Source organism: Saccopteryx bilineata, chromosome 2, assembly GCF_036850765.1.
Source record: "Saccopteryx bilineata isolate mSacBil1 chromosome 2, mSacBil1_pri_phased_curated, whole genome shotgun sequence".
Taxonomy (NCBI): domain Eukaryota; kingdom Metazoa; phylum Chordata; class Mammalia; order Chiroptera; family Emballonuridae; genus Saccopteryx; species Saccopteryx bilineata.
In genome coordinates this window covers 225,722,611-225,737,012 of record NC_089491.1, presented here as the reverse complement: position 1 = coordinate 225,737,012, position 14,402 = coordinate 225,722,611, and the positions used below count along the sequence as shown (strand labels likewise).

Genomic DNA, 14,402 nt, shown 5'->3' with positions numbered 1-14,402 from the left:
GGCAGAGGTACCCCAAGACAGAAAATGGCACAGGTCTCCAGAAAGAAAAACAAGACCACAGTTCTCCAGACTGTGCATCTTTCGTAGAAACTTCTTATATCCTGGAAGTGAGAGAGGCAGGAGCCTTGGCTAGATGCTGGGTTGTCTCTTTTCTGTTGCTCATGTACGTGTTGCAACAACAAAGGGGGCACAGAATTGATGGCATTTCTCTGGCTTGCTGAAACAGTTGGGCACACGGCATTATACGTCTGATTAGATAAATTGAAGATTTGAAAGCAATAATGTCAGTGATAGCCATCATTAAATGGAGATCTTAGGAGCGGAACAGACCTTTTAAGCATCTGTTTTACTTGAAGTCCCATATTTATCTCCTTGGCTCAGGCCCAAGTACCTAGCTGGCCAGGACCCAAAACCATCCCTGCCTGGCCTTGTGGGATCTGAGAAATCCAGTTGGCCAGAACTGAAAATTGTCTCTCTGGGTTTCAGAGCTCTATTAGAAGAATTCTGACATATTCCAGATAGTGGACTAAAAAAACCCTGAAACAATTCAAGAATTTTTTGTTTTGTTTTTAAAATCAGGTCTTTGGAAAGGATTTAAATGAATTTTAAATCATTTCAGAGAGAATGTGCCTACAGGACGATGCATGCTTGGATGTGCTGGTTCCTTTATCACTGGATATTTATATTGATGAAGAACTTTGGAAACTTTTAAGTGACTCTTCAAGGGTGATTTGATGAGACCATTGTCCCTCATGATCTTTCTGTCTTTCTGGTTATGGCACCCGATGTTCCACTGGGTTCTGCTTCTGTCCTGGAAGCTGGGTCCGGACACTCACAGGAACCTCATAGTTGGCCTAGGGGAATTTCTTGTCTGTCTCAGATTCAGGCATCATTTTCTAGTCTTTGGGGTTGCACCATTAGCTCTGTCTCCCCAGATTTCTTTGTTGTACCCAGGTCTTCTTCCTACTTTGCCATGTCTTCTTTCCTATTCATTACCTTCCATTTCCTCTTTTCATCTTCCCTCCTGACATTCATGGTTCCACTGACCATGGATGAAAGCCTGTCAGTGACTATCTACTGACACATGTGTTTCATAACAATGGAGGGACAGTCTTGAGTTGATGAGAGCTAACTCAGGGGATAACAGGAGAGGCGGAGCTAGTCAAGTTGTGGGTTCTGGCCTGACAACCTGGCTTGGGGACATCACAGCCACAGTTGTCTTTCAACATGAGTTTTGTCTACTCCTCTGATCCTGGTGTTCTGCCCTGCCTTGCACCACTCTCAGACTAATGCTAGAGCTCAAACCAAAGTCTGAGGATGAGTGTTCTGGGTGGATAGAAATTGTGATGGGAAATACAAGATTGAAGTGTGCCCTGTGCACCTCCTGACCCTCTTCCTAGCAGAATGCTCAGGTGGAAGGCCGGAGGAAAGCCAGATGAGGGCCAGAAGCCAACTCTAACCTTGACAAGAGGACAGGAGTCCGGTACAATCACACTCTGGGCTCTGAGACTTTTCCTGAATAACAGCAGGGCCTGTACCCTTGGGTAATCTTCAGACACTGAGCGATGGCTTCCTCCTCCAATGTGGAAGAAGTCATTCATAGAGCAATGGGCTTTCTCAGCAGATGAGTAAAGTGGCAGACAGATGGGAGGACTGCTAGGTAAACAGGATGGAGCAAGGTGAGTCTGTAGCCTGAAACATGTCCAAAGCAACAAAAGTTTGGTGTTTGAATAGTTTTCCCATTTGTAAAGTATAACTACCTGTTTCTTCTTTTACGTTTTTAAGAAAAAGCTTTTGAAAAGTCTACTAAGAAGCATCGAAATGATTCCTGGGATTTTGCTTGCTGCTAAAATGTTTTGTTGGATTTAAAATAAAGAAATTGACTTTCCAGAACGCTCAGAGAGAGGCGGGGGGAGCGGCAGCTTTCGGAGCTGCGCGCAGTAACGCGCTCTTTCCCGCTTCTCAAACCGGCCTTGGCCTGCTCGCCGCCTGTCAAAAATGGTCAAAGAAACCACTTACTATGATGTTTTGGGGGTCAAACCCAATGCCACCCAGAAAGAATTGAAAAATATTACAGAAATCTTGCCTTGAAGTACCACCCTGATAAGAATCCAAATGAAGGAGAGAAGTTTAAGCAGATTTCTCAAGCTTATGAAGTGCTCTCTGATGCAAAGAAAAGGGAATTATATGACAAAGGAAGAGAACAAGCAATTAAAGAAGGTGGAGCAGGTGGCGGTTTTGGCTCCCCCATGGACATCTTTGATATGTTTTTCGGAGGAGGAGGAAGGATGCAGAGAGAAAGGAGAGGTAAAAATGTTGTGCATCAGCTCTCAGTAACCTTAGAAGATTTATATAATGCAACAAGAAAACTAGCTCTACAAAAGAATGTGATTTGTGACAAATGTGAAGGCCGAGGTGGTAAGAAAGGAGCAGTAGAGTGCTGTCCCAATTGCCGAGGTACTGGGATGCAAATAAGAATTCATCAGATAGGCCCTGGAATGGTTCAGCAAATTCAGTCTGTGTGCATGGAGTGCCAAGGCCATGGGGAACGGATCAGTCCTAAAGATAGATGTAAAAGCTGCAATGGAAGGAAGATAGTTCAAGAGAAGAAGATTCTAGAAGTTCATATTGACAAAGGCATGAAAGATGGCCAGAAGATAACATTCCATGGTGAAGGAGACCAAGAACCAGGACTGGAGCCAGGAGATATTATCATTGTTTTAGATCAAAAGGACCATGCTGTTTTCACTCGACGAGTGGAAGACCTTTTCATGTGTATGGACATACAGCTGGTTGAAGCACTGTGTGGCTTCCAAAAGCCAATATCAACTCTTGACAATCGAACCATAGTCATCACCTCTCATCCAGGTCAAATTGTCAAGCATGAAGATATCAAGTGTGTGCTAAATGAAGGCATGCCAATTTATCGTAGACCATATGAAAAGGGTCGCTTAATCATCAAATTTAAGGTAAACTTTCCTGAGAATGGCTTTCTCTCTCCTGATAAACTTTCTTTGCTGGAAAAACTCCTACCTGAAAGGAAGGAAGTAGAAGAGACTGATGAAATGGACCAGGTAGAACTGGTGGACTTTGATCCAAATCAAGAAAGACGGCGCCATTACAATGGAGAAGCATATGAGGATGATGAGCATCATCCTAGGGGTGGTGTTCAGTGTCAGACATCTTAATGGGGCCGGTGAGTAACACTGACTGCTGCCCTTTTATATACTGTAGTGAATGAGTGAAGGACTATAATCATAATATGCTCACTACTTGTTATTGTTTTTGTTTTAATATTCAACTATAGTAGTGTTTTAAAAGTTAAATGAAGAATAAACTCAAATATAAAAGCTCTGAGTTTGCCCTGCATGTATGATGACTTGTGTGCAAGATAAGTATAAAACCTATAAAAACTACTTTAAAAAGTTTTCCCCTAGCATTTGTTAGGCCATACTTTGTGATTAATTTCATCTATGTACATGGAATAGCTTAGACTGAAATGCCAGGTATATGTATTGACTTTGGTGTATGACCCTTAATTGTTAAGTCATGAAGTTAAAATTCTGTATTTAACTGGCAGTCAGACAGCCTAATTTGTAGAGAAGTGTTAGTTTTTATAGTTGTATTAAGTGGGATTCATTGTGATGGCTCTGCATTTATTCTGTTGACTCAACTGTTACTTGAAGATGGCATGCCATATAATTTAACTTGTATCAGTGATAGAAATGATACCTTTCAAAGGAAGGTGTTTATCATAGTAAGCTGCTTCTTAAGTGCTTGCACTTGTAGAACTGCATCCACTTCTGCGGTGCCATCTTTCTTTAAAATACATTATCAGTCCTCAGTTATGTTTTTTTTCTTTCTTTTTGGACCATAAGCCTTAGAGTAGTGACTTGGGGAGCAGGCTAATTTAGAAGTTGAGTGATGAAAACTTTACATGGAGAAGTAATTTGCATGTGTGAGATAGGAAGGTATTTTTTAGGTATGTTACAGGCTTACTTTAAAACCGTTTAAGTTATGCTCCAAAGTAACTGTAATTTAATGTTGGTAGTATAGAAAATTATGAATAGTTTTAATTGTATGTTTAAAAGTCATGTTCACAAGCTTAAATCTGGATATCAGAATTTAAGCAATTATTGAAATGTATGAATGTCTCCTTAATATACTGATTACAAAGCAAAAAAAATAAAATAAAATAAAGAAATTATAGGCATACAAAGTTCATTTAGAAAGAAATAAGTATGTGTATTTTTAAATAGAAGCCAATTCCCTATGAAGATGTAGTTTAGCTTTTTTTGTAGAGGAGGAGAGTTTGATTATTAAACAAGCAAATGTTTACACATGAACCAAAATAAATATGTATAAGGCATGACTGCTTTACGGGCCGCTCTGATCAGTCAGTACAGGGCAGAGCAGAGATCTGAGGCTGTCCTTTGAGAGCTAAGCTGGCTAATTCTTTAACTCACATGCAAAATACCATCCTCAGGGTCATCAGGAAAGAGTCTGTCTTCCAGGATAGAGCAACCTAGGTCTAAACAAGGCTGGCTCACTGTTAAAGGAGCTGTAACTGAGAACGTTTCTGGAGAGAATCCGTGGATGGGCTTAAGCAGACTGGCCTCTTGGCATCTGAATCCACAAAACTCAAAGGGGAAGTCTTCTTTCATGTCAAGATGATTATCACAGCTGGGTAAGATTCATTCATTCACGTCACTCAACCAGACTCCTTGAACAGACTTCTAACTGGAACTTGGCTCCCTCTGTAGAGTCTCCTCCTAGCAGTGATGTTTCGTAAGTGGGCTTTCTGGTTTGAACATCAATCTGCTGTGAGTTTGGTTCATGGGAGTTTGGTATCCTGCGCTCAGCCACTTCCACAGGCCCTAACAAAATCTCGTTGCTGCTCTTGGGACCTGAGGGCCGGCCTCTGGAACCTGGTGACGACTCCTCCAGGACAGCGCCACCACCTGACTGCACACGCACTGCAGCTATTTCTTATTCATGCGGTAACACCAGCCCGTTACTTATTCCTGTCTCACCATGTACCGAGCACTTTACACTGACCCTTCCAGTAAATCCTCGCCATGACTCTATGGGACAGACACCATTATTAGTCCTGGTTTACAGATGAGAAAACCAAGGCTAAGGCAGGCTGATAACTTTTCCAGAGATCACATTGCTGGCTGCCGGTGGGGATGCTTGGATCGGGGCAGCCAGGGCAGCGCAGAGGTGTGTCCAAGCAGACAGTGACCCACCCTTCTAAACCAGCTCATGAAACACACCAGCCCCGTGCAGCGAGGACAGCGCTGTCATTGAAACCTGATGCCACTTAATCTCTATGTACATGTTTTTATTTAATCATTCAAGGACCCTTACTAAGAACCTGTTACATGGGGACTAGAGATAGAAATAGGAACAAATTATCCCTTCTCCCCACTCCTGTTTTCCCCCAAACCTCCAGCACCTGCTCCTCATCCTCACTTTCAGCTAAAGACCTGGCTTCTTTCACCAAGAAAGCTCATGCTCTGATAAGGAAAAACCCACAGGTCTCCCAATGACATCTGCCCACCTGCCCTTGTCCCTATTTATTTATTTATTTATTATTTTCAAATGACAGTTTACATTCAGTGTTATTCTGTATTAGTTTCAGGTCACCTGCTCATGTCCTTGCCTATCTCTGCCACCCTGGGTCCTGCTGGTTGGCCATGAAGCTCCTAGGTCCTCATCCTATGCAGTCCGCCCCCCACTGCAGCTCAGGTCCAGCCCCCTTTGCCTGCAGTGGGCACCGGGGCTCAGCATTTCTCAGCATTTTCCAGCTCCTTCCCAGCATGGGTGTTATTCCATATGAAAAAGGAAGTCTTTTCTTGTCCCCACCCCACTGTTGGCTCCTACCTTCATTTCTCGCCCAGTTTTATAGAACTCCTTTGAAGACTCAGCCCCATGTGTTCGCCTCTCCAGGGTCTTCATCCTCCATCTCTCCCCAACTCACTCTAACCAGGGCTGGCACTTTCCCCAATAGTGAGCTGCACCTGAAAGGCCCTCGCTGGCTCCTGCGCAGTGGAGGTCACCACTGGTAAGCGAGTCCTGTTCTTGGTGACCCATTAGTGACAGGCAAATCACTCGATCACTCCCTCTTCCCAGAAATGTTGTCCTTGCCTGGCTTCTCACTGCTGTACCTTTTCTTTCTTCCTTCTCTTGTTTTTTGCTGGTTCCTCATTATCTGTGAGTCTCCAGGGCTCAGCCTGCACACCCATTCTCTTCTCCATTCTCTCTGGTTTAAATACCCAACTAGGTGCTGATGGCGGCCACATTTATACCTTAGATCTCCAGCTGGACCCCCCTTGAACTCCTGGCTCATCTATGAGACTGCCATGGCTCCTGCCCCAGCCACCACCTCCCTCCTGATTTGAGCCACAGCCTCCCCACCATCTTCTCTGCGCCCGCCATTGTCCCTGAAAATCTATTCTCTACATCACAGTCATGGTGGTCCTTTGAAAACATGTTTGGTCCTGGCAGCCCTCTGACCCAAACCCTCTTTCTGTTCCCCTTCCCCAACAATGACAAACTCTCCCTAAGGACCAGCAGTCCCCTCTCCCTGAGTTCCAAGGTCCAAGAGACCAGTGGTGCCCAACTGGGAGAGGAGCGCTTCTCCCCTTGTCCTGGACCCAGCACTGGCCCAGCGCATCTGTTCTGCCTCTACCACTGATTTTAGACATGGTCAGCCCCTCTGGAGTGAACTGTAACTCTCTCCAATGAACTGGTGTTACTCATATAAGGGGAGGAAAAACCTAAAAGCAGAAACCTGCCTTCCAAGGGCCATAACTGCAGCCCGCCTCACTCATTCTTTTTCCCCAAGCCCAGCGTGGTGGGGGTCTCCACCTCTCTTAGCAAATGCTACCCCTCCCCCATCCTGTTTCTTCCTCTCCCTCCAGCCCAGTGCTTTCATCTCCCATTTGCCCTGGAGAGCCAGATGAGGATGGGGGTGGATGAAGCCATGGAGCAACCCGGCTTTAATCCCACCCACCCACTCCAGACCCCCACCTTCTGATCTTGCTTCCTTGGGTTTAATTGTTGGTGATTTTTTGCTCCTGAGGTTTGGGTTGGATATGCGGCAGCTAACTGTTCATTGTTTTGATTTTCCTTCTTACCAGCCTCAAACGTCATTACTTATGTGAAAATTAAAGCTGAGTAACTTTCTCTTTGAACCAGGCTCAAAGATCAAAGAATAACCTTGACCTTTCCTATAGCAGCCAGCTCAGGGCCACTACCTGTCAGCCATCTTCCTGAAAACAAAGGTGCCCATGTTTGCTCATGGGTGCTCCTGAGCAAGGGGGCACCTCCTGCAGGCCTCTCAGCCCCTAAGGGATTTTTTTATTATTACTAAATGATTCAGAGCCCTAATGGTGTTGCTGGGTGGTTAATGCAGTTAAAAGATAATGAGTAATGATCTGTGGTTTTTTCTGTGTGTTGAGCTTGGCAATTATGAAATACCAATGAGGATGGTCAATATGATCTAACATTTGCTGGGCTCAGGACTAGCTACATACTCTGGGGGCCCACGTCACAAGGAAAACGCAGGGCCCCTTGCTCAAAACTTATTGAGACTCTCCAGATGATGCCAGCAGAATGTTAAACCTAGTGTGGGGTCCTCCTGAACATGGGGACTGGCGCAGCTTCAGGGGACAGTGGCGTGAGGGGGCACTGACCGTGTGAAGCTCTATAGTACATGCTTTACACATAGGGTCTCATCTCATTCTCACCAAACCCCCGAGACAGAAACTCTTCTTATTTCCATTTTACAGATGAACAAACAGAGGCTTTTTGAGTTACATCACTTGCCCAAAGTTACCCAGCGAATAATCAGGAGCAAGGACTCAAATCCAGGCCATGACAGCAGAGCCACAATGCTCAAAGACCCATCTATCCATAAATCTGAAACCTCAATAACCCGGGCACAGGTCTGCTCCCCCGTGGGCTGATAGCTGAGCAGACACACATCGGGAAATGCACAGGGGGAGAGCCGTGTGAACCCATCTGATTAACCCAGCAGAAACGAAAGTAGGCCAAGTCCAAGTTCAGAGTAGCATTCTGGAATCCTCCAAATCAAATATTTTGGAAAGATCAAACAAGAGCCCAAACATATCAGACCTGATGCAACCCCAGCTCAACGACCCAACTAATCATTGAATACAAATGCTCACAGTTGACCAGTTTACCTGGCAGTACCTATAAATACCTTGTGTAGTCCAGACCTTTACGACAAAGCGCTCTACCTTACAACAGCCAACCCACAGTGGTGGGATCACAGAGAAAGGCAAACAGACCCAATAAATTCAATAAAAAATAAAATAAAAGAGCAAATTGTCCAAAGCCCGGTTTGAAAACCAACAACCCCTGGTCCATTTCTGATCCTTAAACCATGAGCCCCCGCCCACCCCACACACACTCACCTTTTCTTCCTAGGTGTCTCCTGACAACTCAGAAAGTCTAAAAGGCAGGGTTACCCTTGTTTTCTGCCACTGGCATTATCTGCGATTTTGACATCAGTCAGTAGTTGATAGGGGAGCCTACCACGCGAGAGCACTCTGTGATTTCTATCTGATGGCATCAGCACGGTTCTCTGAAGAGTGTGAATGGGAAAAACATCACTGGTCTGTGAGATGCTTCTTCCCCCAAAGTGTAAAATCCAATGAACAATGTGCTTTCCAAATGAAAGGAAAGCACTGGGATATTTTGTTAGCTCGTCACATCCAAGTTGGGGTGAATGGCATTGCATTCGGATTAGGCTAACAGGACTCTGTGATTTAAACATACAGGTGAGCTTGCTTTTCCTTACAGAGGCAGGACAGACATGTTGCTGGACCCCATGTGTTCCCACCCATCCCCCGCCGGCCTGGCCAGGCATGCTCTGAGGCTTCTTGGCTCGCTCACTACCCCCTAACCCCCCTTGCCTTATTTTCCAGGACAGTGGATTTGGACATTTTGTTGTTTTAGTGTGCACTTCACAGACTACCAGGTTGCAGAGCCAAAGTGGGTGTGTATCGTCTGCCTCTTTCTCTGGAGTGCAGCAGAAGTCCCTATGCTTAGCTTGACATTTTGCAAGATAAAGCAGAAGTTGGAGAAGAGAAAATGAAAAGAGACTTCATTCTGAAAATAGCCTCAATAGGAGTGGATGGCTCCACACGGTATCCTTAAGGGACTGGCTGAGCTCTTTCTGAGATTTCCTGTCCTCTGTCAGTCCACACAGTGACAGCAGGAAGCATCCAGCGTTGGGGCTCAGGGGAGAAAACTCAGCAAAAATGCTAATTTCCAACTAGCGCGGAGTTGTAACGTCACATCCCATTATGACTATCGTGGCACTTCTTTTTATTTTTAAAGAATTACCTTCTTTAGAAAGGAACAGAGCCAGTCAGTATTTCTTATAAATATGCTCATATTCTACCTTTTCCCTTAAACTGTGATTTGAAATTCTAAGCAAACAGTTTTGTGGGATTGCAGTGATTTATTGAGCAGCATTCTGAGTTAGGCATGCAGCAAAGCAGTTCATTCCACACTTCTCTAAATATCCCTGAGTGATCAGGCTGCCCTCCCGTGGGCTTGCTGGTCAACCAGCGTCCATCCCCCTTGCCAAGCACAACAGCCTTCCATCAAGAAGCCAGGATGGGTGAGGGTGATGACAAGTGTCAGTATTAGACTTTTGCCAGGGGCTGTGCCTAGCTAGCATCAGAAACCAGGGAGCCTGTTTGTACCAATTGTGTTTTGTTTGTTTGTTTGTTTGTAGTTTGGCTTAGTTGAAATCCTATCAGGGAACCTAGTGCATCTAGTAGACTATGCCCACCACTGAATCACAGAGGAAGAAATAAAGATAGGGCTGGACGGGTGTATTGGGGTGGAAAAGAAAAGGAAGGAGGAGGTCTAGGGAGTATGGAGGACCAGCATTGACTCCTCTGGAGGGCTGTCTTCTTTCTTACATGCCCCCTCCAGACAGGGAGGTCTCCGTGATGCTCCCTGACATGCTCACTCCTGTCCGCCTACCACCTAGGCTTATAATGGGTTGTGTATATGCCTGAATCCAGTACCAGACTGTGAATGTTTTGAGGGCAAGCACTGGATATTAATCAACTTTTATTGTCACATATGGATCTTCAGTAAGTTTTGTAGGAGGAATGATTGGGAAAGAGAAAAAGAATCTAATCTTCAACAGCAAGTCAATTCAGCCGATTATATCCTGCTAGAGGCCAAGTACCAATACCGAGCTGAGTACCGAGGCACGTGAGGGGGGCAAGAAGGGGACACCGTCCCTTCCCTCACGTTGCTCACAGTCTAGAAAGCACCCTGGCAGTTCATGGCCAGCTTTTTAGGACATCTGCACAAGTCAGGGTGTTGACTGCTGGGCGCTAGGGATGCCGGAATATGGGTGTCCCTAGCACAAAGTTGGGTAGCGTCGCTGGACGACGACGACGACAGCACTTGATGTTCTCAATGGCTTCCTGGCGGTGCTCTGTGTAATACTGAACTCCTGATTCTGAGACTCCTATCGGAATAAGGCAGCTTGGTAGACAGGGGTGAGGGGCCAGCTGCCAGACACGCTGCTCCCTGAGGCCTGTTACCCACAGTACCAGCTCCCTTTTTGCTCGCTGACATCTGTGCTGTTTGCTTTTTTGGCATTATAGATAAAGTGAAATCATTGAATCTGAAACAAATACCTAGCTATTGGGAGAAAAAAAAATTAATGCTTAACTAGTAAAAATGTGTGTGTGTGTGTGTGTGTGTGTGTGTGTGTGTGTGTTTGCTGGGTTGGAAGGAGAGACAGGCAGTAATACGGGTTGAAAAGACTATGTTCAAAAGGAAGTGGAACTTTTGCAAACTTGGGTTTGAAGGTGGTTGGGTATTCTCTGCAGAGCCCAGAGCAGCAGCAGAACAACTAGTCTGCAGGCTTCCTGGGATCCTGAAATTTATACCCCATCACTTATTTTAAATAGACAGATGGCAGGCATTGTCTGGGAAAAAAGGAGTCACACCAACTTTCGTCAAACACCTTGTATACCACCTTCCACTTCCAGGGGAAACAGTGAAAGTTAGTCCTGGATTTGGGAAAATCCAGGTTGTACAGGAAGGGCATGGGCCACTGCAAGGCTCTGAGCCAAGGTCATTGTCTTTTTCCCAATCCAGCGTGGAGTGGGGGGCATGGTCCTCTGGACTTTAATGTCCCGACAAATGGAGACCCACAGGGGGTGACTGAAACCCTGGTTAGTACCAACCCCTACATACACAGTTTTATCCTCTACAGACACACCTATGATGATGTTTAACTTACAAATTAGGCACAGTAAGAGATTAACAGCAGTAACTAACAATAAAATAGCACAATTATCACCAACTGGAACAAAAGTTATGTGAATGTGGTCTCTCTCTGTGATCACCCAGATAGTTACTAAGTGAGTAGCGGGCAGGGAGCATACACAGTGTGGATGCGCTGGACAAAGGGATGCGCCACCTCCTAGCCGGGACAGAGCCGGATGGCATGAGATTCATTACGCGACTCAGAATGGCACAAGGTGGAAAACTTGTTTATTTGTGGAATTTTACATTTAATATTTTTGGATGATGGTGATGGCAAGTAACAAATGCCCCTGCAGTTTTTTCATTTTGGCCAACTTCCGCGTGGATTGTAGGAGACAGCAAGAGAGAGGCAAGGTTTGCGAGGACAGACAAGCTTCCGCTCATGAAGGAATCTGTCATGGTGGCTCTGTCCCCGTGGCTCTTCAGTACACATTCTACTGCCAATGCTCCATGTGGACCACAGTGCTAAAGAAACTGTTTCTGCTGTGAGGGGACTTGAGAATTTGCAAACTGCCTGTATGTGTGAAATTTCCAAGGCCACACAGAAAGAGTAGTATCATTATTCCATAATCGCAGGTCCTAATGCTAGTGTGCAAGGGATCTGCGGGGCCTGTGTATGCTTGAGTGTGTTTTCACATGCATATGTGCACGCATGAATACATTGTTGAGCATGCATGTGACTGAGTGCATGGGGATGCATATTTATGCTTTTGTACACATACATGTGCCTATATGTGCATGTGCGTGTTCACATGCTTTTACACTGTGTAGACCCTCATTCTATTTAGTAGCAGTGAGACTTGGGCAATCTTAGAGCCTCTCTACCTCCCTGGGCTTTTGGAAATTCTTTGAAATGTAGGCCTGCCCTGGACCCTGGGGGTTAGAGAACTTTTCCGGTAAAGGGCCAGCTATTAAGTATTTTATTCTTTGCAAATCATACGTAGTCTCTGTGAATATTATTCTCTCCCTGCTGTAACCTTTTAAAAGTGTAGAATCCATTCTTAGCTTAGGCCTTATATAAACAGGTGGTCTTGTGGCCCCTGGCAGTGCTGCAGACCTGGCCCAGTCCCCTGTCTGGGTGAGTCAGCGGCCACCATGGTAGATGTTTCACTCCATAGGGCAGTTTGTCATCTGATGGTTCTCTTGACCAAGAAGTCAATACAGACATGGTGGGGAAGTGGCTGTGACTGGGAGGCTAGGAGGCTGGTACTGCCTTTGCCTCTGTTCCTAGAGGAGGGGCCTGAATCCTCACGCTGCTGCTTCCTGGCTGTGTGGTCTCGCGCACATCACATCATTTCTTTTGCCGCCTGGGCAACTCTGTTCAAAACTGTTTGGATTCCTTTCAGATTTGAAATTGTATGATGTGTCCTTATTAGTGATGGTTGACAGCTAAGCAGTTAGGGTTCCTTTGCAGGGAAACATCTGGCTCTCCCGTCTCTCCAACTCTGCAGCCCACGTGAGAGCCTGCTGGCTGTCCAGGCCTGCAACCTTGGAGTCCAGGCTTTGGGGGAAATCAAGCTGCAACCGTCAGGGCTGTAAAGGCTCCTATGTTCCCCGTTCTCCCTCTTTGTGCATCGTGGGATGTCTGTGGCAGAGAGACTCTCCAGAAGGTTGCCATCTACTTAAAATGTCTGAAGCAATGCAGCCAGGCAGCTGTGTTTCTGGTGTAGAAACCTCTCTGCTCAGGGAACTGCTTGTCAGGATTCCTGACTCCCGGCGTGTCTGCTGAGCTGGGGCTCCAATTGTAAGAGTCGGATATGCCACACGTGTTGTCAGGACCGTGTCCACGCGTGTCTGCCCTCGGCACCCATCTCGCTCAGAAAGCAGCTAGAAGGAAGGGCAGTGATGGACATTCCCTCTGTGGCTCTGGAGGGTCACAGGCACTCACTTCTTGTTGCCCCCAAGTTCACAGGCAGTTTGACAGACTGAAGGGCTACATGTGGATGAGCCTTGCTCTATGTGCCCATCCCCTTGCCAAACTCCTCTCTGCATCTCCACCTGTTCGTCTCCTCTGTTTCCCTTCTGCCATGCGCCCTCCGGGAGCTCAGGCTCCCTGACCTTGTCTTTCATCTTTCCTTCTAATTCGTTGTCTGTCTTGTTGCCAGATTAACCTTCTGAAGGTGGCAATTTGCACACTGATGTCCAAAGTAACCCTTTATTCAGAAAAATTTCAGGAGTGCCCAAAGCCGAAAGGAAAAGCCAAACTTTACTAAATTGCAGCACTCCCCACTTTTACTGTCCCTAATCTCCCACTCTATTTTTTTACATTTCAGAATGTCATAGTCAGTAAAGATGTCTGAATCCCACACCCCACGGACCTGGGTTCAGGTGGTCAGGATGGGACCCCGCTAGTGGGTTGAGGAGCACGTCCTGCAGGAAGGCTTCACTCAAGCCCAACGTGTCTATGCATCGGCCCTTGAATTTGTAAGTGGAAATGCGTGTCACTTCCGGAGTCAGAATGAAGCCACGAAGGTCATTCATTACAAATAACCCAAACCCTGCTTTGCATCTGCCTGCTTCCCCGCTTTCTGCTGCAGTTTCCTGCCCTTGGTTTCCTTTGCTATCCTTTGAGGCTTGTCTAGAATTTCTTGTTCTCAGAGAGACCTCCTTCCAATTCATCTCAGTACCAACGGCCCTGATTTCCCCTGCCACTTCTGCAGGTCACACCAGGGGCTGGAGTTCATCTGCCCAGCATGCTCCTCTCACTCTGCCCAATCCATCCTGATCGGGCAACACCTGAGAGCTTGGAGGGGAAGAGAGAGACAGAGAGGAAGGAGAGGAGGAGGGGTGGAGAAGCAAATGGGTGCTTCTCCTGTGTGCCCTGGCCGGGAATCGAACCTGGGTCCCCCGCACTCCAGGCTGACGCTCCACCGCTGAGCCAACCGGCCATGGCCCAGGTGAGCTCTTTAAAGAGCACCTTGCAGGAGAGATTTGAAGCAAGAGAAGAAATCAAGCGTGAGAGGTCTCAGGGAGGGGGCTGCGTGGCAGGGACCTTTGGGCAGCTTTCAGGAGCTGGGCACACTGCTGGGCCTGCGGACAACAAAAGACTGGAGACCTCAGTTCTG

The 14,402-nt window shown here is 46.4% G+C and overlaps 1 protein-coding gene and 1 pseudogene across 2 annotated transcripts in view; one reads left to right on the top strand and one right to left on the bottom strand.

Annotated features, from left to right (window-relative positions):
• KCNJ6 (potassium inwardly rectifying channel subfamily J member 6) overlaps nucleotides 1-14,402 on the bottom strand; it is a 221,954-nt gene that overhangs the window by 181,724 nt on the left and 25,828 nt on the right. The window lies entirely within an intron of this gene.
• LOC136325278 (dnaJ homolog subfamily A member 1 pseudogene) lies at nucleotides 1,889-3,352 on the top strand (annotated as a pseudogene).